Below are 25,311 nucleotides of genomic sequence, written 5' to 3'. Positions count from 1 at the left end.
TGTCCCCCATTGAGCATGTTTGGGACTGGATAAACCGTCGTCTCACGCGGTCTGCACGTCCAGCACGAACGCTGGTCCAACTGAGGCGCCAGGTGGAAATGGCATGGCAAGCCGTTCCACAGGACTACATCCAGCATCTCTACGATCGTCTCCATGGAAGAATAGCAGCCTGCATTGCTGCGAAAGGTGGATATACACTGTACTAGTGCCGACATTGTGCATGCTCTGTTGCCTGTGTCTATGTGCCTGTGGTTCTGTCAGTTTGATCATGTGATATATCTGAACCCAGGAATGTGTCAATAAAGTTTCCCCTTCCTGGGACAATGAATTCACGGTGTTCTTATTTCAATTTCCAGGAGTGTATATACGTCAGTGATTATCACATGGCTGGTGATGACTATCTATTACATAAAGTGGTTAAAATTAACCTTTCGCTCCTGAGAGGGTCCACTCGAGAACGGGGCGCTCGTAGGAAAATGATTCTTTATGGAAACACAATCCGTGAAAGAGAATTAACGAATAAACCATTGCATGAAACACATGTCAATTGCACACGATAGGGTAATATTTGTTACTTGCGTACGACGTTTACGTTCCAAGGCTATAAACGTCGTTTATTTGACGACCATCAGCATCGGCGACAGCCTGGTACCGCACTAGAAGCACCATTTCACAGCTGTTCGTAGCACTTTTCTAACGGTGGACCATGGAATATTCAACTGTCGCAACACAGCTCGTGCGTTGTTCGAAGATCGTACTTTGCGTCCAGTGTTCTCAGCTTTGAAAACAGCAACGTCTTCAAAATTTTGTGACGGGATTGGCCGTGGCCTCTCTCAGAAGCAATTCCCACATCACCAGTTAAGTCGAATTTCCGAATTAATATCTTCAACACCGGTGTGGAAATAGGACCTCTCGGTATTCCTTTAACGCGTCGATGCACGTGAAGAGTAACAGCGCCACTGCTATTTGTTTGATTATACTCACAGCTTCTTTTTTTCCTTTTTGAGTCATATTTGAGGGGTGAACCCAGAACGATATCCATGCCATCGCTTGCTTCAACGTTACCAGCACTTTTGTTTGCCAATAGCTATTAAACACTGTAATTAAGCCAATGTTCATTCAATGTTGCATGTGCACAGTGTCAGACCTAATAGGTGTCTAGCGTGATTCTGAATTACACCTTCTTCTTAGCGTGCTGAAGAAATGATGAAATCGTGGTGGTTTTTGGTTATAGGATACGTGTATATTTGGATCTACGTTTCGTTCCACTCTTGAACAATTTTTAAAAAATTATTTCTACACGCTTTGCGAGTAAATCACTGCTGACGTAATTGAGATCCATGTTGACTATATGCATCTGTAATGCACACTGGTGCCTTTGTTTCAACCCCATGTCACCGTACCAGTAGCAGAATTTAACGGTCGTGGCACTACACCACTAAAAAACACAAATCCTGGAGTGCACGGTCTGAACATCGCTTCTATAAGCTTGGATACCCATACGGTAAATAGATTTCCGTATAAACTGAGTCAAGTAAAGAAAGTTCGATTATAGCCACCATTTCCATTGGAATCTATCATCATAGTGTTTATTACAAAAAGTAATAACAATTTAGGATGTTCGCTAAATCTTCATCAAACTCATTTTGTTTTACTCCTCACAAAGATTCATTTTACCCTTTGAGCTGCAAATACCATTCATAAAACTTAGAACCAGGCATATGCGCGTATTGTTCCACGAGTAAACTTCTGTGGAACCACAACTTGCTTGGGCATCAAAACATAATTGGCGAACAAATTCAGGAAATTACTACCCAGCAAATCGACCTAAGACCTAACCAGCACCATCATGTTTACGCCAGAGGAAATGGAAACGACAAGTGGTAATGGCGTACTCTCCAATAGTTAAAAAATGCAGGGCTATCACATATCACGAGACTATACAGCCCCCTGAACACCTAGAACTAGAACAGGAACATCAAATTGAGCATATGTATGTAACATTCGCTATCCATGATGCTACGGTGGCAGAACTTGTAGAACTAACTTCATACTGATAGAGCTGTCTTTATCAACTGTGTCTATTTGTTGTTTGTCAGCTGTTTGTCATAGATGTCAATGACAACTCCTCGCTCTAAACCAGGCCGAGTGATTTTCAGTTTCCTACTGTCTAGAAGCATCTCTCCAGCAGTACTCATCACACATATTTTTAAGATGACCGACCGCTTTTCTCCAATCTTCTAATGCCACAGCGGCAAAAGCAGCAGACGTTAACATATTCAGTTCTGGTAGTGAGATGCTCCTCATCGTGTCGTTTTCTGAACTCGAGCTCAATAAAAACTAAGGGGAAATTGTATGTCCTATGCCGCCAATGTTAAATTATCGAATTTTGTGACCCATTACCATGGAAACTTTTTCTGACACCAGCTTACAATTTTCCATAACTATTGAGTGCACCTTTGTAGATACACTGAACTAGAATTATTACTAAAATTGTATTGTGGGACATGTTAACTTCCTTTTCAAACACTGAATTTTTGACAGAATTTTGTAAACAAATGAACATAAAAACAAAAGAACTCAGAATATTTTAATTATTCTAGTTCTATATGTGTCGAATCTCACACTTGGCATGCTGTGATAACTTCATGTCTCTACCATCAGTATTTGTTTAGAAAACGGGTCGTTTATTACAAAAAATGTAGTTCAGAGATATTGAGGTTTAAAAATTTTTCCTACAAATTCTTATAAAGGCTTACATTTCTGCGTCTTTTATGCACTAGAATTGCCCTCGCCCATAGTCTGTGTATTCTCCAGTGTCACAACAGCCCAGTGCTTACCTCCTCCTTTTCTTTCTAGCTTCTTTTGTCATTTGCTGAGCAGCTAACGCTGCTTCACGTATACTAAGCTCATCCAGTTCTCGCAGTCCTTTATCTGTGTTCTGTCCAAATCTTACCCCTAACTTGTCCAGAACCTTAAGTCCTTCATAGTTCTCACCATTAAAAGTTATTACAGCTTCAGGCACTGCAAACTTTAGAGTCATAAGGCCAACAAATACATTTGTAGGCACATATCACCACACATTATTGAAGGACTCATTCACATTCTGGGTCTTCCCATGTAAACACTTCTTTAGTAGCTCAGGATTTGCCAAATCTCTGTAAATAGGTTTGGTTGCCTCCATTACTGCCAAAGGAAAAGAATGTTTATGTGTAAATTCATGCAGGGTGCCAGAAAATTCAGCTTGCCTATATTTACACCTAGTGTTTGGTGGAAATGGACACAAAGCATAACATGGCTTTTCATTGGTTAGTATTCGATGAAAGAAAGGTTCCCTCAAATTTACGTTTCTTTAAGTTACTTTTACGCTCAGTAATTTTATTTACTTATAACAAGCAATAGAAGTTAGTTTACTACAAAAATAGCTCATGATCACACTACGTTCAACGAAAACTAGTATCAAAAACAAAAGGCTGATTTATTTATTCGTAATGCCAACTTCCAGGACGTAGCAGCAGGCACAAAACAAAGTGATTCACAGCCTTCTAGACTGTGTAGTTCACAAGATATGACTGCTAAACTGTGGCAGTATATGCGTAACCGAGAAATTTGACAGTCACACGTCAACATTCAAATTATTATTTGAAGGTCTAACAATTGTCTGATTTTAATGTATTGTATACTAAAATGTTCAGGAAAGTCCAAAGTACATTATGGAGTAGAAAACAGAAAATGTCAAATTTTAACGAATTTCACATACAATGTCCCCTTAAAGTCTAAGCCTCCAACTGTCGATTGCACTGGTCTTTGTCAACATCGGCTCACAATGAACTGTCTTGGAGCATCTCCTACATCTCTATACATAGACATGCCACTTTCCACCAGTTTAAGGGATGTTAGGTATCAAATGGGAAGTGTAAATGTTTCTTTCATAGTGGAAATAAGCTGCCTCAAGGGAAGCAACATTTTAATTTACCTTATTTTAACATAACAAAGGTGTTTTTCCTCTGTGTATTACATCAATCCCAATGGCTACTGATGTGGGAGAAACCATATTCGAGTCAACAGTTCATTTCACAATTTATTTCTGCTAATTAGCAAATTAAAATAAATATAATTTTCACGAAATTTAAAACAACGGAGAAATGATGTACAAAATCCCGTGTTAAAGGAATTTTTGGGCTTATCCCAAATTATTCTTAAATTTTGCGAGTATTTAATATTTCCAATGTTACAGAGAATCAAATGGTATGATTTGTGTCTTATCTATGTTAATTCATCTGAGGCATTTTGCCTGCAGTTGTATGTATTAATTGTGATCTTTTATTACCTAACATTGGTTTAATAAATGTTATTGATGGATTTTGCTTCAGTTGACAATCCACTGTGAAATTATAATTATAATGTTTGCAAGTTTCCCCATCAGTGTGTGGGATTTTGCTCTGAATACTATTGTGGTAGGCGAAGGTGCTTCAATTAATTTTTTACTAAATTTTGTCAAGGGAATAAATGTGACAGTAAAAAGTCCAGCTTTCCATAGATCTGACTGGTGTGAGTAATGGTCAAGCAGGACTGTAATTAGCTTATTCCTGTTTCTGGCTAAGTAATGGGAGGCGCTCTTGTTTGCTCTGACATGAAGTGTTGTAAAAAACAAACTGTTACAGCGTAAAGTCAAGCGCCGGCACGCCATTCGAGAACGACAGAGCAGAGAAGGCTCTAAGGAGGGGTCAGACAGTCGTACACTGACCGACCTCCCATCCAGGAAGACAATGCGACAACAGTGGCCCCTATACGAAGAGGACTTAAATGTCGTACCCGACTTGCGGTGGCCCAGCTCGACAGTAGCTTCAATGTTAGCGACTTGGATAGCAGAGTCAACGTTAGGCACTTAGACAGCAGTTAAGGACACACATTTGTCAGTCACAGATCAGCAGTCACTACAAAGACTGATTATTCGTATGTCGCCCTTTGCTTGCGACACATCTGTGTGCCTGCCAAAGTTAAATACTGTAAGTTTCTTATTGTAATAAAACGCATTAACACGAGCTGTTTGATTGTTTGGCTAGTGAACCGAGTAAGTAGGATTCCTAGACGCTACACAGTCTTCGAAACAGCCGAATCTGAAAATTTCTCAAATTTTTGCAGTCCATTTCTGGATGACAGTTATTAGTGTTTTCTTTTTGACTCATATGTGACGAGTGAACCCGTAACGAAGTGCATGCCACCACTTGCTTATACTTTCTCGGCATATTTCTTTGTTAATACTCCTTGCACACTGTAATTTAGCCAACATTCACTCAGTGTTGCATGTATACAGTGTCATACCTAATAGCTGTTTAGCAGTTTTATAACTGGTGTCTCGTTGTTAATACGCTGACGAGCTGATAGGATGATGATGGTTTTTGATTATACTGTATGTTTACATCTGCAATTAGTTCCACTATGGAAAATATTTTTACTAAATAATTATGTCAGTAAGCTTTTACTTGAGGTATGACAACAATAAAAACATATCAAATTCTTACGTTTTTATATAGCAATAGCCATAAGCTACTTTTTAATATACTACATTCTGTTAATAGGCTGAGTTAGGTCACAAATTTTGATGCACCATTTCGTACGAAATATTACGATGTACCCTTACTTCCTTATCTTTCACAGGCGAATGAACTCTAAAATGACACTGTGAACGAAAAGTGGATGACTATGTTTATAAAGTATTAGAAAGGGGATTGTTAGGAAACATGATGGTTTCCATTAATAAATCATCCTTTTTCAGTTTAAGTAAGGCTATTCTGTCAACAGTAATGAATATATGCTACGTTTCACAACAAACTATATTTTCACATGTGCCTGAGTAACGACCTCTTACAACCATACTCAAAAGATAATCATTCTGAATTCAAGAGTTACAGGCACAGACTGCAGTCGTTATTTGTGAGGGAATGAACTTTCTAATTTAGGTTCTCCTACCACTGAAATATAATGTCTGCTTCACTGATAACCATTGCACTCTATGCTGGATTTCATTCCAGCCTGATGCTATTTTTGTATGAGTATCCGGATTTTGGTTCGTTACTGACACCTTTTATTTGACTCTGACCCTGACACTGTTTTTGCAGTCAGATTCCTGTAGTAAGCTGACTTTTTATCCTTCTACCAAAGAGTAATTCTCGTGAACATCCTTATTCTGTTCATTTTCGCTTCCTTTGATGCTGCTTCAGCATTTCGTCTCGTGCGTGATGTAATAATAATAATGTCGTGTGACGAGGGCCTCCCGTCGGGTAGACCGTTCGCCTGGTGCCAGTGTTTCGATTTGACGCCACTTCGATGACTTGCGCGTCGATGGGGGTGAAATGATGATGATTAGGACAACACGTTACGCAGTCCCTGAGCGGAGAAAATCTCTGACCCAGCCGAGAATCGAACCAGGGCCCTTAGGATTGACAGTCTGTCGCGCTGACGATTTTTTTTTTAAATTCTCATTTTGTTCGTTTTCGTTCGTTGTATGAGCTCGGGGCGGACGTCGTAAGACATCCGTTTAAGTTCTTTTTTGATCGGTTAACTCAGTTTTTTTATTACAGAGGGCTGCTAACTCTCTGACCGAACACGCTGAGCTACCGTGCCGGCTAACCATTCAGCTACCGGGGGCGGACTCGTACGTGATGTGTCTGCAGCTATAGGAGATAGATATGAGGAAGAGCTTTTAAACTACCAACACAAAGACATAGAATTGCTTGGCTAATGTGTCGGTGATTTAGGTGGCTAAAGCCCCAACTTCTACACAAAAATAAGATATTAAAAAATTTATTCACAGTGTGTACACTTAATAATTGAAATATAAATAACTTTCAAATGCTGTAAGTCCTTTGGTGGTGCTAAGCTACATGCAATGAGAGTAATGTTCTTGACAGAAACAAATGGTCTTACAGATAAGTCATTGGTATCAGATAAGTCATTGGTATCAGATAAGCCATTGGCATCAGATAAGTGATTGGTATCAGATAGGTCATTGGTAACTAATAATGCTTAGGAGCGTCTGTCATACTACTGTTGATAGGAGTTTAAAGATTCAGTCAGTTTCGAGGTGAAGACCTGATTGTGAGTGTTGCTGATTAAAAAGGGCAACAGCGAATCAGAGTCGCAGGTGGTGAGATAATGAGGATTCTGTGTCATCCGATAGCGTGCATGAAGGGTGTTCCCTCTGAAGACAGCAAGTGATGGAATGCAGTGTGCTGGCGGGAGATTCAAGTGTAATGTCTCCTGCATAGCTGTGAGCAGTGCTCAGCGGGCCAGGAGTGATCAATGAAGAGGCTGTAGATACCGAAGCTACACGCTTTTATTTACAACGTTATAAGTAGCCGAGCTGTTGTTTACCTAATTTAATCACATGTTTGGCTCACTGATGTGTAGCCTCTGATATACTGGTGATTTTGGTGCAGGTGAGAAATCTCTATCTCAAGGCTTCAATTGCAGTTTTCTGTTGTTAATCGTGTTTTCTTTCCCTAGTTTCTCTGCGAGCACCGATTTTTAAGAACATACAGATGAATATTACTAGCTATGTTGAGGCCATGGCTATTATTAACGACCTGCATATGCGTATGTTGCACAACCTGTCGGTGCTGCGACGAGTTTTAATTGCTTTTTGTTACAACTAACGGTATCGGATTATGCTACAATCTCGGTAATTGTATACATCATAATAAAACGTGAAACAAGTAGAAATGTATAAACACTTATACGTAGGTGGAATAAGTTAATACAAAACATCAGTTTTTAATCACATATCATAGCAATGCCAAACTGATATGACATGCTATGATATGTGATATATATTTGAGATATTGTAAATATTGACTTTCTGTGTGTAACTGATTGGACTTAACGCGTTTACAGATGTTCCGTGCTTCGATTTGGTGTGTACTCCACGATAACTATTTAAGCAGGGACAAGTAGATATAAAGAAAACAAACAGCTGTGTGTCACATTAGATTTAATAGAACAAAAATAGCTGGGTGTCACAGATAAAAACCATAACTGTAGGAAATATTGTCAGCAATAAGCTTGAAAAAAGGGCAATCTATAATAATACCAGAGTTTGATTGGGGTTCATTGGTTTGGAACCGAAAGGAGGGTCTCAGCCAAAGGCATCCTCGACTCTGAGATGGTCTTAGCTGTAGATTTCTAGACCTGCGTTATCGTGTGCGGATTTGTGTGACACCCCTTCATAAGTCAGGTGTGCACTATACAAAGAAAGCAGCTACTCGAGTACCAGAGTACTTGTGGAGTGCACATGACGGTTTTTTAGACTAGGCAGTGGTTTGAGGTGCTCTGATGAACACTCGCCAGTCGATAATTCGCAAGGGAAAGTGAAACGGCGTTCAGAGGAAAGACACTTCGAGTGTCACAATTTTATTAGTAAACTGTCGAAGTATTCATAATAAAACTCCCGAATTTATTGCCCTCCAGGAAAAGTTCTCTCGCTCAAATTAGTCTTGAGACCGAGAGCTTGCTGAAACCCAAAGTGGACGGCTCTCAGATATTCAGCAAATAGTGGAATGTATATTGAAAAGACAGATTAGAGGCCGTAGGAAGAGGAGTGTTCACTGCACCTGACAAAAATATTTTCTCTATTGAGGTCTAAGTTGAATGAGATAACGTAGTCACCTGGTTGTGTATAACAGGTATAGTTGAAACCAAGTTAATTTTTGGATGATTTTACGGGCCCCGCGATTCTGTTGCGACAGTTCTAGAGTCAGTCAAAGAAAGTCTACAGTCAGTAGCTCGTAAATATTCAGATCATGCCATACTGGTTGGAGGTGACTTTAACCTAGCGAGCGTAGACTCGGATGTCTATGGATTCAATGGAGGGGGGTGGGGGTGGGGCGGGGAGGGGTAGGAGATATAGACAGACATGTGAAATACTTTTGAACACGTTTTCTGAAAATTGTCATGAGCAGACAGCTTGGCAGCGCAAACGAAATAGGAATATCTTAGACCTAGTAGCTGCAGACGCGCCGGAACTTAACGACAGTGTCAGTATGGAAACGGGGTTTAGCGATCATGACGTCATTATATCAACTATGATTACGAGAGTTTATAAATCTGTCAGGAAGACTAGGAGAGTGTTGCGCTAGATAGAGCAGAGAGTGTTGCACTATAAGTTCAAACGGGATGCATAAATGACAATAAGCAAAGGTTAGTAGAGATTTGTGCGTCTGTGAAAAGATCTATAAATGGAACATACAACAAATACCACCATCACACCTTAGCTTATGATCTGGCAGAGAATTTGAGAATATTCTGATCGTATATAAAATCGCTAAGTGGGTTTAAGGCTTCCATTCAGTCCCTGGTTGACCAGGCTAGTGTGTCAGTTGAAGGTAGCAAAACGAAAGCTGAGGTTTAAAATCTCATATTCAAGAAATCGTCCACACAGGAGAATCGTACAAACATACTGTCACTTGGCCTTCGGACAGACTCCGCTATGGATAACATATTAATAAGACACCTGTCATAGGGAAACAACTGACAGATTTGAAAGCAAAGAAATCACCGGGTCTGGATTGAATCCCAGTTCACATTAGGCAGGGCATTGGCCCGTCACCTAGCTTGCATTTATCATGAATCTCTCGCCCAGCACGAAGTCCCAAGTGATTAGAAAAAAGTGCAGGTGACTCTAGTATATAAGAAAGGTAAAAGAACAAACCTACAGAATTGTAGACCAATATCTCTAACTTCTGTTTGTAGCAGAATCCTTGCACATATTCTCTGTTTGAATATAATAAACTTTCTAGAGACTGAGAAGTTTACATGGAAGAATCAGCATGGTTTTACGAACCATCACTCATAAGAAACTCAGGTTCATCTTTTCTCATATGATATGCTGAGAACTATGGATGAAGGATGTAAGGTGTCAGACAAATAACACACCTTGAAACTTCCTGGTAGATTAAGACTATGTGTAGGACCGAGACTCGAACTCCTGAGTTCGAGTCTCAGTCCAGCACACAGTTTTCATTTGACAAGAAGTTTCATATCAGTGCACACTCCGCTGAAGTGTGAAAATCTCATTCTAGAAACACACCTTGCATTGAATTCCTGAAACAATTCTGATTAAACCAATGTGTCACATGACATAGTTATGTGAAAATGAACGAATTTTATTGATATGCAAATCAAATAAACAAGCCGACATTTCATGAATATAAACCACTAACACACTAGTAATGGCAAGCAAGTAATTTCCCAGACTCGAGTAACAAGATGCAGTTCTGAGGAAAGGACAATTTTATGATGGCAACAGCTGTCCAATGAAACCTTCACAGTAGGACATTCAGTGGACACAATGTGATGCTGGAACCACTGCACAGACCATCGGCAATTGCCACCCTTGTCCCTGCTTTTAACGACGACACTTTAGAAAGGATTTCTGCAATACCATGGCTGGAGATGACAGAAAAACGTCCAGAGAGACCCAACCCAAAACAATGGTGACTCACTGTAGCCACATGTGCTAAAACGCACTTAGAAAGAAAAGCTGTTTGTCTCAGTATTATGTAGCAGAGTTAAACCCTGTCCTACGAAAGAAACGATATCTGTGATAGCCTACAGAAACTCTATTCGGTGGAGTTATAACAAGTATGAATGCTCTGATTGGCCAGAAAGAAAACTAGTGGCCACCAGCTTTGATATAGGCAAATGTAGACAGAAAAATTCGCTTTTCTTTTGCAGTAAATCATCGAGTGTTTGAGGCAGGTGACTCGCGCTCCACTGAGACGATTGCAAGAGTAACTATTTGGACACCTGTACATAGGCTCGTCTTAACTCTTAGGGAGTTAAACTACAATATCTTCTGGTACAGAGAATTGCCCCTAGCGCTGACGGTTAACGCTTGCGAGCGATTTGAGGGCAACGGTGCATATGCTATTCCAGCCAAATAGCATGTACCATGCAATTAACTTCACTGTGGAATAAGTTTGAGCCTCGGCTTCATCGAAGCTGTAGAAAATGTATCAGACTGTTGTTTAACAGTCAATAGAGATTTAGAATAGATTTTCAGGTTCACAGCTCGCGGTGACAGCAGCCACTGCCGCCGCTGACGAAAGGTAAACCCGTGCGCTCCCGATACGTCAGCAAATGATATTCAATTGACACTCAGATAAGCTGTCATGTCTGCGTCTCCGCGGCCTACAGTTAAACATATTCATGATTCTTGGGCTTAGTTGAAGCAGAACCGTGTGATATGTGATCTGACGAAAAGAACTGTTTTAATTGTGCATTTATATTTGCAGTGACATTTACGTGCACTATACAGACTCCATTCAATTTTTGGTATTTTCATTGAGCATTTTTAGCTTAATTGGTATCTATGGTCCTCATTGTATTTAATGTGTTTGTATCTTATCGACCTCCAGAAGTAGTTATCAACCATCTTACTATTAAAGGATCTTAGAATAGTTAGGAACTTCGCTTTACAGTTGTGAACACCAAATATCATTATTTTATTATCCTTAACATATTACAGTTATTGATATGCCATAAAGTCATACTTAGAGTAAAAAATAAACCTAAATAACAATATTCTAATATTTTCATTCTTTGCTGTACCCGTCACTGATTTCTGTTAGCGATAACATTGCCTTTACAGAGAGTACTGTAACTGACCTAGAGACCATTATCTGATTACATCACTGTCCGTACTGCTGCACTCTTCTGAACTCTGCCTGGTGAGCTGGTATCTTCCTATCTTGCAGGCTGCAGGTTGAAAACAAATCTCAAAACACTCACAGAGCATCCTTGTGCAACTGTGGTAGGACGAATGATCACAACCAGTCTCAGACATGTTAGAAGGGTGTGAACAGATTCCGTATTTGTAGATTTCCGAAAAGCATTTGATACGATACCCAACTGCAGATTGTTAACTAAGATATAAGCGTATGGGATACGTTAACTGCCATGTGAGTGAATCGAAGACTTTTTAAATAACAGAACCCAGTATGTTGCCCTCAACGGCACGTGTTCATCGTACACAAGGGTATCGTCGGGAGTGCCCCAGGGATGTGTCATAGGACCACTATGGCTCTCTATACACATAAATCATTTGGCTGACAGCGTAAGCAGCAGTTTCTGGCTGTTAGCTGATGATGCCATGGTGCACGGTAAGGTGCCGAATCTGAATGACTTTAGGAAGATACAAGATGCCTTAGACAAAATTTCCACTTGCTGTGATGAATGGTAGCTAGCCCTAAATGTGGAAAAATCTAAGTTAATGCGGATGAGTAGGAAAATCAAACCTGTGACGTTCGGATACAGTATTACTAGTGCCCTGCTTGACACAGTTAAGTCGTTTAAATATCCGGGCATAACGTCACAGAGCGATATGAGGTGGAACGAGCATGTGAGAAGTGTGGTAGGGAAGGCGAGTGATAGACTTTGGTTTATTGAGGGAATTTTAGGAAAGAGTGGTTCACCTGTAAAGGAGGGCGCATATAGGACGCTGGTGCGACCTGTTCTTGACTACCGGTCGATTGTCAGGATCCATACCACCTCGGGTTGAAGGAAGACATTGAAGCAATTCAGAGGCGGGCAACTGTATTTGTTACCAGTAGAGTCAATAAATTTTTTCTGGGTTTGTGATCGCATTGTCAATATGTAAAACTATCGACGTTTCGGTCACTGTTGCACGTGACCTTCTTCAGAGTGATTTTGTCGCCTGCAACAGTGACCGAAACGTCAGTAGTTTTACATACTGACAGTGCAGTCACGGAACCCAGAAAATTTTTATAGACTATGACAATGGCTGCAGAAGCCTACGTTTGTATTTGTTACCGATAGGTTCGAAAAACACGTAAGTGTTAAGCAGATGCTTCGGGAACTCAAATGGGAATCCATGGAGGCGAGGCGACTATTGAGAACATTTAGAGAAAATTCATTTGAAGGTGGCTGCCTAACAATTCTACTGCCGCGAACATGCACTGCACGTAAGGACCACGAAGATAAGATACGAGAAATTAGGGCTCATACAGAGGCATACAGACAGTCGCTTTTCCCTCGCTCTGTTTCCGAGTGGAACACGAAAGAAAGTGACTGGTAGTGGTACAGGCTACCCTCCACCACCCACACCGTTTGGTGGCTTGCGGAGTATTTATGTAGATGTAGATATAATCGGCTGACATCAGAGCGTTGCGATGGCAACGTCTTGTACAGTCGGCGTAAACACCACCGATGCTGTCATCGATTCAGCTATATTATGTCCTACGACACTTTCAAAGGTTTTTTGTCGAACTTCTCATTCAGGACGATTATATAACTGTTGCCCTAGCTCGACGTCTGCATACAGATTCGCCAGTGGCTGAGGCAATCGATACATCTAAACTGTAGACTACATGAAATGCTAGGTGGGCTTGCCAAGTACCTATAGCACACGAGTGAGGGTCTCAATAAGCTTCACTCGCACAAATGGACTGAAACAGTGGACTGCCGACAGCACTTTTATTAATCCGTCTCTTACCGACCACTACGGCAGATGAAATACACACAGCAGCGCGTCACAAACGGCGTCAGACCCCGTCTCTAACGGTCGCCGATTACCGCTACGCGTGCGACAGCATGTGTTACCTAATATGTTCCTAAACGACACGCACAAAAACGGTTTTTTTTTTGCGTTTCTGTCAGTGATCGGAAGGTAGATGATCTGCGCCGCGAACCGAAGGGTTGTAATACACTCTCATGTGGCCAGAGGGCGTAGCTGCCGGCGTGATACCGCGCCGGCAGATGTATCGCTCTCTTGAAGTTCGGCTGTTGGACAGAGTTGAGTCGGGACTCGGTCACAATTTGCCTCCGTGTTAACTGTAGTAGTCTCAATTTCCGGGTCCGTGGTTCGTTGCTGAGGTCGCTCCTGGAGCACGCGGGGCGTACCGGGCGTGGCGACTTGGGCGGATGAGAGTGGTGGCCGAGTGCACCAATCTCGATTAACAGTTAACCGCGGTTAAGTCGCTATATAATCCTGTTCAGCGCAATATTCTGGTGCACCAACATCGATCTAAGTTAAAACGAGGGATTCGACCGCGGTTATATTTAGCCGGGGCTCTTTCCCGGTTTTCTCGACATAACCGCGATTTTAGAAGCGCGTTTTGATGTTATGGATGGCATTGAGGAAGATTTGCTATACCTTGACCATTTAAATCGTGACCGAAATCGTGTTGGAGTGATTGTGGAAAGGGGAAACCCCTTTGAAGATTATGGTGACAGGAAGTTTGAAGAGAGATTTCGTCTGTCAAAAGAAACAGTGTGGTGGTTATTAAATCAAATTGATGATAGGTTAGAATTTCCTACTGATCGGAATAACCCTGTTTCTCCGATAAAAAGACTTTTGATTACTTTAAGGGCATATGCAACAGGCGCATTCAACATTCTTATTGGGGACAACAGTAATATGCATCGTACAACAGCACAACGAATCATCAGTGATGTATCAGACATCATAGCATCACTGTCTCCTCGCTTTATAAAATTTCCTACAGAAGAAGGAGTTCGCTCTGTGATGTAGGGTTTTAGTCAATTGGACCGATTTCCTGGCGTTCTTGGTACCTTGGATTGTACCCATATAAGAATTCAGTCTCCTGGAGGAAATAATGCAGAACTTTTCCGCAATAGGAAATCATATTATTCCTTTAACTGTCAAACCATTAGTGATCACAATTTGTTAATAAGAGATATTGTCGCTCGATGGCCGGGCTCTGTGCACGACAGTACCAATTTCTCAACTGCGCTCGCAGACCTCAATTTGAAAACGGAGAAATACCACAAGGTCACTTATTGGGAGATAGTGGTTATGCATGTAGATCCTACTTGTTAACTTCACTTTTAAATCCGCAAAATGAAGCAGAGCATCGATATAACAGGTCTCATATTAAAACTAGAAACACTGTTGAGAGAAAATATGGTATGTGGAAGAGAAGATTTCCCATATTATCTGTAGGAATAAGATGTAATCCACAGGAAGCAATGTCAATAATTATTGGTACGGCTGTCTTGCATAATATTGCGAGGAGCACAAGCAGTGAAGAACCACCAGAAGATCCTGAAATTTATCGACTTTTAAATCAGTTACGTGATGAGAAGGCCCCAACATTGAAGAGAACGAACCAGTGCTACCTGGACAGCAGATGTATCGTGATGATACATTACCTGGAAGAGCAGTTCGCCATGCTATAATTAATGAACATTTCCGATAATTTAACATAAACTCAGACATTGTTCGTAATGAAAAATTATGATTATAGTTATGAGATTTCGCCGTATTTTCAATTTTTATGATTATTAGCATGTAATCTATTTTGTTTCTGCTGTCCAGCGAACATAAAAGTACTCAATGAACTGGGTGTGTGATGCGAAATTTGAGGTTTTGGCTTGCCAGGTACAGGATATCCTGCCTACAGACAATTGCCCAGCTGCTGCTTTTCTGAGATATTTTTTAGTGTGGAACTGTTGATAATTCATTATTAAAGATATATTTCTTGCATCACATTGGTTGTGAAAGCAATGCAGTACTCTGTTATTTATATACATGTTCAGTTTCTGGGTATGTACTTAAATCTGAGGACAAATGACTCCATTACATTTAGAGAGTGTGAGAGTAAAAGCGAGTGGACTAAAATATAACGGGCATTTGTGTATTATGTTCACTATAGATCCTAAACATCTCTTAAATTTTCTACTGTAACAACAAATATGTGAATGTCCAACAGTTTTGCAATATTAAAAGAGCACATTCTTTATTATTTATTTATTTATTTATGCATTTATTTTACCTGGCAAGATTAGGGCCTTCAGGCCCTCTCTTACACCTAACCAGTCATACTCAGATTCAACAAATTTCAGTTTCTACAGAACATTAAGGACATATAACATGTTATACAGTATTTATGTTAAAGAAAAACACGTAGTACAATGATAATTATAACAATCAAAAAATAATTATAACAATCAAGAATAATATTAATAATAGTAGTAGTGACTATGTATATGAAAGTAAACATATTTTTCTTTTATGAATGTCAGTCCTATTGCTAGTTGGGAATTTTCTCGTTATATTCTTGCAGATTGTGAGTTATTCTCATCAAGCAGACTCGTAAGACGATAGAATGGGGTGAAAGAGATATAGAAGATGTAGATAGGTTAGAGGAAGAGAAATAGAGTGGTAAAATTCGAAGCTATGATGGAGAGGAGAAAGAAAGAGATGAGAGGGGCCCAACAATGGTGGCTATACCGTCCCTAATATGTAAATCTTGAGTTCCTTCTTGAATGTTGAGTGGTTATGGATAAGACGCAGATCACAGGGGAGCGCGTTCCGTAGTCTTATGGCTGAGATGGTGAATGACACGGAGAAAGACTTCGTGTTATGTAAAGGTACAGCCAAGATGCTAGACGTATCCGATCCGTATTTGAAACTTTCAGTTTAGAGATTATTTTACTGCACTTCTGCTCAGTATTAATGCAGTCTTATCACCTAGATTAGCTTAAACTTGTGAGTATGCAGCAAACATATAGGCACAAAATAAATAATCATTTGTGTAATAACATAAAATGTCAGTTTGGGATTGTTTATTTGTTAAATTGTTTGCATATTAATCCCTACTCTTTGTTTACAATATGATTTTCTTCAAACATAAGTGTGCGTGGCTATAAGGTTGTGCAAAGAATTGAATTACATTATTAATTCTAGTCAGTCATGTGTGTAGCAGCACTTTACACAATATTATGTACAACTGTATGGTACTAAAAAAAATACATGAAATTGAAGACAAATTTGTGTTTAGAAATTGCCACCAAAATGAAGTTCTCATTGCTACAAAAGGCAATGGAATTTTGTCAGCAATGTCTAATACTTTGGGGATAAGTGCAAGAGCAATAATTAGTTAAGGAGTGTGCTACTTCGGAAGATATGAAAGCAGAACCGTAATGCTGTGGGTTGACGGTACGGAGTGTCATACTTTATGTTATTACTGAGGGAAACTCCCTCCCTCACTCTGTCACTGATATTGATGCAGTTTTTTCACATATTTAATGCTCACCTGTACGTAAGGGAGTTCCTTGTCATTGCATAGTGCCACAGAAAAATGCCTCACTACAAATACAGTTGTGGCAGAAGTTATGGGTTGTCAACATAAACATTAGCAGGTGCAGAGTATTGCTAAGAAAGCCACACATGCTATGATTACTATAGCAGAAAACAGTGACCCATCATAGGAATGCATTTCTGAAAATATCTTGCTACAAATTTCGCTGTGATAAAAGTTATGGGCTGACATTATAAACTTTAACAGGTGCAGAGTATTGCTAGAAAAGCCACACAATACTAATCTCACTACTAACTATATTAGCAATGTATTATTCAATAATGCCTCTATACAAATGCTGCTATGATAAATGTTACAGGTTTCCACCACACACATTACCAAGTGGAGTGGCTAGGAATTATGCTTATTTTTGCAGAAAAGAGAACCCACCACAGCAATGTATTTCTCAAAATGCCTCACTTCAAATTGTATTGTCATAAAAGATACAGGTTCCCATTATAAACATTACCAGGTGCAGAGTATTGCACGGAAAATGGCACACACAAAATTATGATTTGGAGCACTTTCCCTCATAATTTAATATGTTAGGATATTTCTGGTATAAATAATGCAAAACGTGATAACATTGGGCCCCATGTATATAATTGTTACAGCACATATGTTCATTCCACAGTTAGAGTAAAAAGGATGCTTTATTACTATTATTTTGTTTCATTAACTGTCTATGTCATTGTTAAGTCATTTAAGTAGAAATTGTCACCTGACGTTATGGCTGCAGGCCTGCAACTGACATGTAGCTTACTTGTGTAAACTGCAGTGTTGCTAATCTGTTTTTATATATGAAATAATTTTAATTTTAAGTAATTGGATGAAACTTAGTCCAGACCAAATAAGCTGTAAGCAGATATTAGACAGACACCAGCTAGGATAGTAGCAGTATCACTAACAGGACAAACACAGAGAAACAATTTGAACTGAGAGACAACTTTAATACATTAGATAGAATACAACACAGCACAAAAAATTACAAAAATTCACTGTCACAGGAAAAAAAAGTCACTTGTCACTTGCATTTTTCTTCTTCCAGTATTTTAGCTTTCTTTCAGGGCCAGAATCTTTAAATTTTGAATCCTCAGCTCCTTTTGGTGCTCTGGCTTCATCATGTGTAATTGGGCCTCCAGTAGTTCCACTCTCTTCTTGCACACATTTTCAATTACTGTTCCCGAACCTGATGGCCTTGGTTTTGCAGGCAGCCTGCGATGATGCCATGTATTTTTAGGCGTACAAATGTTTTCATTGGGTTGATCAGGAGACTGTGAAACAGATTGCAGCTGGGTGACATCCACCAGAACATTCTTTGGTGTCTCTATACTTTGTATTATGACAGGTATGTGAGAAGTGCTAGGTTGTGTGCACTCTGCTAACTCGACAACTGAAGCAGGTGGCGTGTTCTCACTGCATTGCACTGCACTGCACTCCATGTTGACAACATCCACAATCATGCTAAACTGTGCATCGGAATCATATGCATTTGTTAACGGTTTCATTGAGGAACCAACAATTTCTAATAGTTTAGCCCAATCATGGATCTTGATTTTTTGGGTAGGCTTTCCCCCATCTGTTTTATACTCTTCCACCTTTTCTTCTGGAAGGTCTTTTCGAAGTCTTCTTTTCATGTTTTCATAACAGGTTTTCAGCCTGTCACAGGATCTTTTTGTCACACCTGAAATTAAATAAATGTTGTAGTTTGTAGTACCATAAATTAATCCTTATATTATTTACATTCATAAGTCCATTTTGCATTCTGAGGCTCTTAACTTATAACTGCAATAAAAATCTAAGATCTGTATATGGCTTTTGTTTACATATCAATTCATTAAAAAGAAAGTGGTATAGGCATATATGAAGAATATGGCACAGGGCTAAGTGAGAAACGTAAGTTCACAATTTTCAACATAAAAGCTTCCGTTAGTCACATAATATTTAGTTAACAGTAGCAAGGCATTGGATTTTAAATTTAAAACTAACAAAACAATTCAAACCGTAAATGTACACAGTCCTATCACGTACTTCAGTGGTACGCCAATAACAGTTTCAAATTTCAAACTAAAAGCCAGTATGTGCCGTATCCTACGCTTACGATGAACCTAGAAAAGTTATTCATTTATGAGTAAACTTACCAGGACTAGAATTAAATTGCGCCTCCACATCGGACCACATTGCCTGTTTTTCTTTTAAGCTGCAGCCGTCGGTTTTCTCATTTTCAAGAACGGATGCATTTGCATCCACCAGTTCAAGAAGTACGTCTATCTCGTACTTCGACAAATTCGGTGTTCTTCTTTTATTCTCCATTATTCTCCAAAAAAGAAACCAACAGATCAGAAATAGGTACGGACGTACGTACACACACTTCTGCTTGTCGACGGAAAAACAGCAAAGATAGAATGTGGTACCAGCGATTATCTGTGCAGTTTCATGTTTACTAACATCTTTGCGTCGCCAAGGCACATTCCATTGCAATGTAGAGAGTTTACCGCGGTCAAATGCACAGCTGGCTGACGACGGTTTGCTGACCAGCGATTAACGTTGGTGCACTGCAGAAACATTTTAAACGCGATTTACTTTTAACCATGATCGCGGGACCTTGGTTATCATGCTTTTTGACCGGGGTTGGTGCACTCGGCCATGGGTCTGGCAGGGTGCGTCGAGGCGCCTCACGTTTGTCGCTTCAGCAGCGTTCTTGTGCGCAGTAGTTAACAGCGGAGTTCTGCCGCTGGGGGGAAAGCGGATGTGATACTGAGTTCAGCCTGTGTTTTCTAGAAGCTCGTCGGACTCATATGGCGAGGATGTTTCGGAACTTTCTCTGTGCTTAACTTCGTCGTGTTGCACGTTATCACCCTGGGCCAAAAGAATTTATGTGCAGTCAATTCCTTCTACCTTGTCAGTTACTTTAACCGACGGTGTTCTGTTCCTAGTGTTGCTGAATGTTATAAATATGATTTTCAGGGGCCCGACAAGCTGGTTGCAAGTTATTAAATGATTTTGTGGTGTAAAGTTAGTTTATTGCTGGTTTCGGTAATTATTAAATTTCAATATGAACCGGACTCATTTAAAATTTGTGGTTCATAAAAGAATACTGTAATGCACTCTCCGCTTATACTTCATATGGAAGGACTCTTTAACCAGGGAAATTTGCCAAAACTGCGTGAATAAATTGCGCTCTCTTTTGTGTGTTGGCCGGCCGGTGTTACAGAGCGGTTCTAGGCGCTGCAGTCTGGAACCGCGCGACCGCTACGGTTACAGGTTCGATTCCTGCCTCGGGCATTGATGTGTGTGACGTCCTTAGGTTAGTTAGGTTAAAGTCGTTCTAAGTTCTAGGGGACTGATGACCTTAGATATTAAGACCCATAGTGCTCAGAGCCATTTGAACCATTTTTTTTTTTTTTTTTTTTTGTGTGTTTTGACTGGAGCTGCCATCGTTACTTGGCTGCGTAAATCGGGGTACTGTAGGCTTCAAGTGTTGTTAACATGAAGTGAGTGCACATATCGAATTTCTTGTTTACTGCTGGTTTGGATTTAGCCCGTTGGTAAAGAAATGATCCTTATTTAGTTCAAGCTTTTTATTCTAATGGCTGCTTGGTGCCCTTTGCGCTCGTTAGTTAATTGCTGTTTCTAGTGTCTTGTTTTAAACTAATTCAGCCCATGCCCACCATTTTCAGTGCGATAGCATTGTGTTCATTAAAACTGGTTTGATTTTAAATCAATTTCAAGCATGTATCTGATTTGTCCGCGAAACCTGAGTAATTTGGAGAGGGCGTTATAACTGTTGTTGGGGTGCTTGTTCATTCCCCAAATTTTTGACACCTTTGTTGTTAATCTTTGTACACATCGAGTTTTCCTTCTGACCCAACTGATGACTGCTTTAAGGCATGTATCCTGATGGCTGTTTCGAATACATGTGCACTGTTAAAACTCTTTGACGTTGGTTGCATTCAAAGACAAATTAAATTTTGTTTTTAAAGTTAAGAGACCCTTGTGACCAATTACAGTCTGTAGCTTGATCCATTGTTATTCTATGCATTTCAAGGTTGTTTTATGTGTCTGTTTTGAGAAGGGATGGCGTCTGAGTTCCTTGACCAGCGCAACCTGTGAAGTATCCCGATTAGCCAGAGGCATCGGAGCTTAAATTTATTCTGTCCAGTTTCAGCCGACATTATTCATGTGCACCGTTAGTTCTACACTGTCAGGGAACTTGGTTATTGTAAACAGTTGTATTTACAATTTATTTGTGTCACGAATGGTGTTCAATCTGTATAAAGAAAGTTTATATGTTTATACGTTGGCAGCACTACACACTGTAATTACAATCTCTGACAGCGCTCTGCGCCTTCGGTGAGAGACTCTGAGGTTGGACGGACTAGCAATTAGCAGACAGCGAGCAGATGGCTTGGGCATGTGTCCTTGGTGGAGATTCAGTGTTGGCAGGACATGCATTGTAAAATGATGATGGATGTTGTTGGTAATGTTTGGGTAGTGGAATTATTGACGACTATAGAATTTTTGGAACTGGATGTCACATGAATAATGTAAAATCTGCTAAATACATTGCTTGCTCGTCAAAATCTTTCTTTTGCTAACCATATGCCTCCTAGTAATTAGAATATTTTTATTTAGCTGGCGGTAGTTGCTGTTTGCTGTAATTGTTGTAGTTCCTGTTATGAAGATTTTCTGTGAGGTAAGTGACCAATGAAAGGTATGGGTTATTGTTAGCATTTCTTCCAATTCAGGGCCATTCTTTCGTGTTGATTATTTTAAGCCAGCCGGAGTGGCCGAGCGTTTCTAGGCTCTACAGTCTGGAACCGCGCGACCGCTAATGTCGCAGGTTCGAATCCTGCCTCGGGCATGTGTATGTGTGATGTCCTTAGGTTAGTCAGGTTTAAGTACTTCTACGTTCTAGGGGACTGATGACCTCAGAAGTTAAGTCCCATAGTGCTCAGAGCCATTTGAACCAAGCCAATTATTTTAAGTCATGTTGTCATTTTAGAGCAGTCAGATTGCGTTGGGCTTGTATATTGTGACTACTAAATGAATAGGTTAAGTTTGTGTGGTCTTTGTCTGGGAAAATTCCGTAGGTAAGTGTTGAAATGATAAAAATAAGTAACGAGATAGTAAATTCACTTTCACGGAGTAGTTTCACCAGAGGTTTCATCCGGTGGTGAAGACCAGAAGTTTCACTCAGTAGCAGCAGCTACACTCAGCAGTTTAAGTAAACACTACGAAGTTTCTCCTACTTAGTTATTCCAGTGGACACCCAAAGTAGTTTAAAATCTATGTTTGCCCAGTCCTTTTAACCCCTCCTCCCAAGGCAACAAAACGACTGCTCACATTTCGGTACACTGAAGTGTTTTGTATATCCCCTTGGCTAGGGACCATTTTGTACACAACATTAGTCTTACAGTAAATATCTTGCATTATATTGTCAGTGTTTGAATATTACACACTTCCTCCACTTTAAGCAAATGGAGCTAATCGGTTGTTTGTTTTTGAATTAGATGTGGTCTACAGTGCGCCTGAACGGGCTTGTGGAGGCTCCATACAGTTCATGGGTGGTTCCTGAGACAGTACTCGTTTTTGGCTACCAAAACTACGGCGAGGCTTCCAAGACGGCTCCGCACAGAAAATTGTTGAACTTTTTACGAGATATTCATATGATACTCATCTTAAATGGCCATGAAAATTATCCTGATATCTTTACCTGTTGCCGAGACACAGAGGTTAAAAGTTACCCTACTTTAACATGTAAAATACGGACGCAAAATGAGGGATGAAGCAAAAATATACTTTATAAAGTGACTTAATACGAGAAAATATTCTTCAAAGTGTCTCCGTTGTAATTACAAGGGTTGTGGGGCACCATGTTTTTGTAGTACTTAAGTACACGGAAAATTTTGTGCATATAAAATCAAATCCATTCTAACGTGTAAAATTATACAGTTTTGCGTTATTTCAATTTCACCTAACTGAACTCTCAAATTTTTGCTCACATATTATATTCCTTCCATATGAGTGACATGACTTGCTGTACCACAACCACTGTCTACTACCTTCCAGTATTTACTATTTGCCGCATCTTTCCCGCTACAACTGTCTCGAAGCACAAAGACGTTCACGTACCAAAATTTTTTAGAAGAATTTTAAAGGTGGCAGCTGGTACCCCATCTCTGTCACGATCCTTTAGTATACTGGAACATATTCGTCTTTTTTGAGCCTCCTCAAAGGAACATATTTCCGTTTATAATCATTTGTCATCAATAGCCGACACAGGATAAGTTCAAACCATCGAGCTGGCTCGTCATAGCCCATCGTGTCGTACAAACCCTATCACTCCGTCGACTCAGTCCACTGAAAGCACACTGAGATCGAATGCCCTTTGCATTTTATATTCAGTCCCTTGTTTCATTGTAATGTCAGAAACTACTACCCTTGTTTACATTTTGGTTATTCATATGTATTGCCTACAAGCGTGACTAGAAGCTTCCCTTCAGGAATGAGGTGACATTGGGTTTCATTAAACGCGATAAAGCCAGGTGCCACTCAAAAAAAAAAAAAAAAAAGAGAATAATTATTCCCTATATTTCAACGCAATATCTTGTCACTATATTTTCGGCGCCCTACATGTTGTATGACACAGCAGTAATAGCACCATGTGACTACGTTTCGGCTTCGAATATATGGCCTGATACACCGGTAGCGGCCAGCATGGGGCATGCTGCAGCATGTTACCAGTATAGAAGTAGCATCACAAATTAATTCTCGCACCACTGCTAAGATGAGTCGTAGACACAGTAGGCAAGTCGAGAAACTTCAGAAATGTTGAGAAGCCTCTCAAACCGGTAAAATTCAACGAGTGCCTCTGTGCTGATGGAACACCTATCATTTTTTACAAATAATTTGCAGCTGAGTTATCTCCCAGCTATAATACATGTTATATCGTTCGAACAAAAATAAGGGGAAGAATGCTCAGGTTGAACATGCTAATTTACAAAGGTAGCAGAAGAGGTCCACAAAACGACCCTTCAGTCTGAATGATATCCATCTGTTACAGATTCATGTAACGTATTTTCATTTCCAATATAATAAAGTATCTCGATATGTGACACCTTGTAACGCGTGGATCAAGGTTATCAGATACAGTATTTATTGAATTCCGAAAAGCATTTAACTTGATTCCATAACAACGCTGATTAACGACCAACTAAAAGGTGCAACAGCCGTCGCTATTCTTCAACTTCATTCCGACGTAAACGTGGAGTCTGACACATGGCAATTAAAGAAAAATACGAAATCTGTAGTTGTGAGACACTTGGTGCGCAATGGTACCTGCATTTTTTTTGTGTCATGTCTTTCCTCATATGATTAAAAAAATGTGCAACAGAAATTTTATGCCAATTGTCATGTAAGTACCATCGACGTTCATGCAGGATCTCGTGAAAAGTAAACAGCTGCAGTTATCAGCTTTTATAGAAAATTGTGTTCCTTATGTCTAATTTTGGTGCTTTCAAGTTCTATGTTGACAATGTATAATGCCTGTTTACTGCTATCTGGATACTGCACTGTCCATCCCGTTCCAGGGTAATCAAACGGAATACTTATAACCACCGAACTGATTCAGGGGCCTAACGATAATGAATAGCCTTTTTGTCACACATTGAATTAATGACGAACACAAAACTTTATTACTCAAGTTGTAGTCCGTCTAATAATACTTCTAAGCAAGGAATACGCCGCACATCTGCAACAAATACTTTTTAAACTCATATCTATAGTTTTAAATTTGTTGTGAGTACAACAAGTAACGATACGAAGATAGATAGAAGAGGGCGAAATAACTAAATCAGGTGGATTAATTAATTTCCTTTCTGTTTAACTAGACGTAATAACCAAATGAGCATCGCTGCCATCCTATGTGTAGGTTCGTCAGTCTGTCCGTAGGTCCGTCTCTCTCTCTCTCTCTCTCTCTCTCTCTCTCTGTGTGTGTGTGTGTGTGTGTGTGTTTTAGGATGCGTATTATTTGCAATTTTGTGATGTGTGCTATCATCATACAACAGATCCGTGTACAAGCTGTTGGTGTATGCAGCTTTATCAGAGACCTCGAAATTTGACGGCATTATTCAAAATATTAGCTCCTGTCAATCTCTTTCTTTCAGGTTTATACGATATGTAACTA

The sequence above is a fragment of the Schistocerca serialis genome, chromosome 1, assembly GCF_023864345.2.
Source record: "Schistocerca serialis cubense isolate TAMUIC-IGC-003099 chromosome 1, iqSchSeri2.2, whole genome shotgun sequence".
Classification (NCBI taxonomy): Eukaryota; Metazoa; Arthropoda; class Insecta; order Orthoptera; family Acrididae; genus Schistocerca; species Schistocerca serialis.
The sequence above is the reverse complement of the archived record's forward strand: the minus strand, read 5'-3'. Positions refer to the sequence as shown.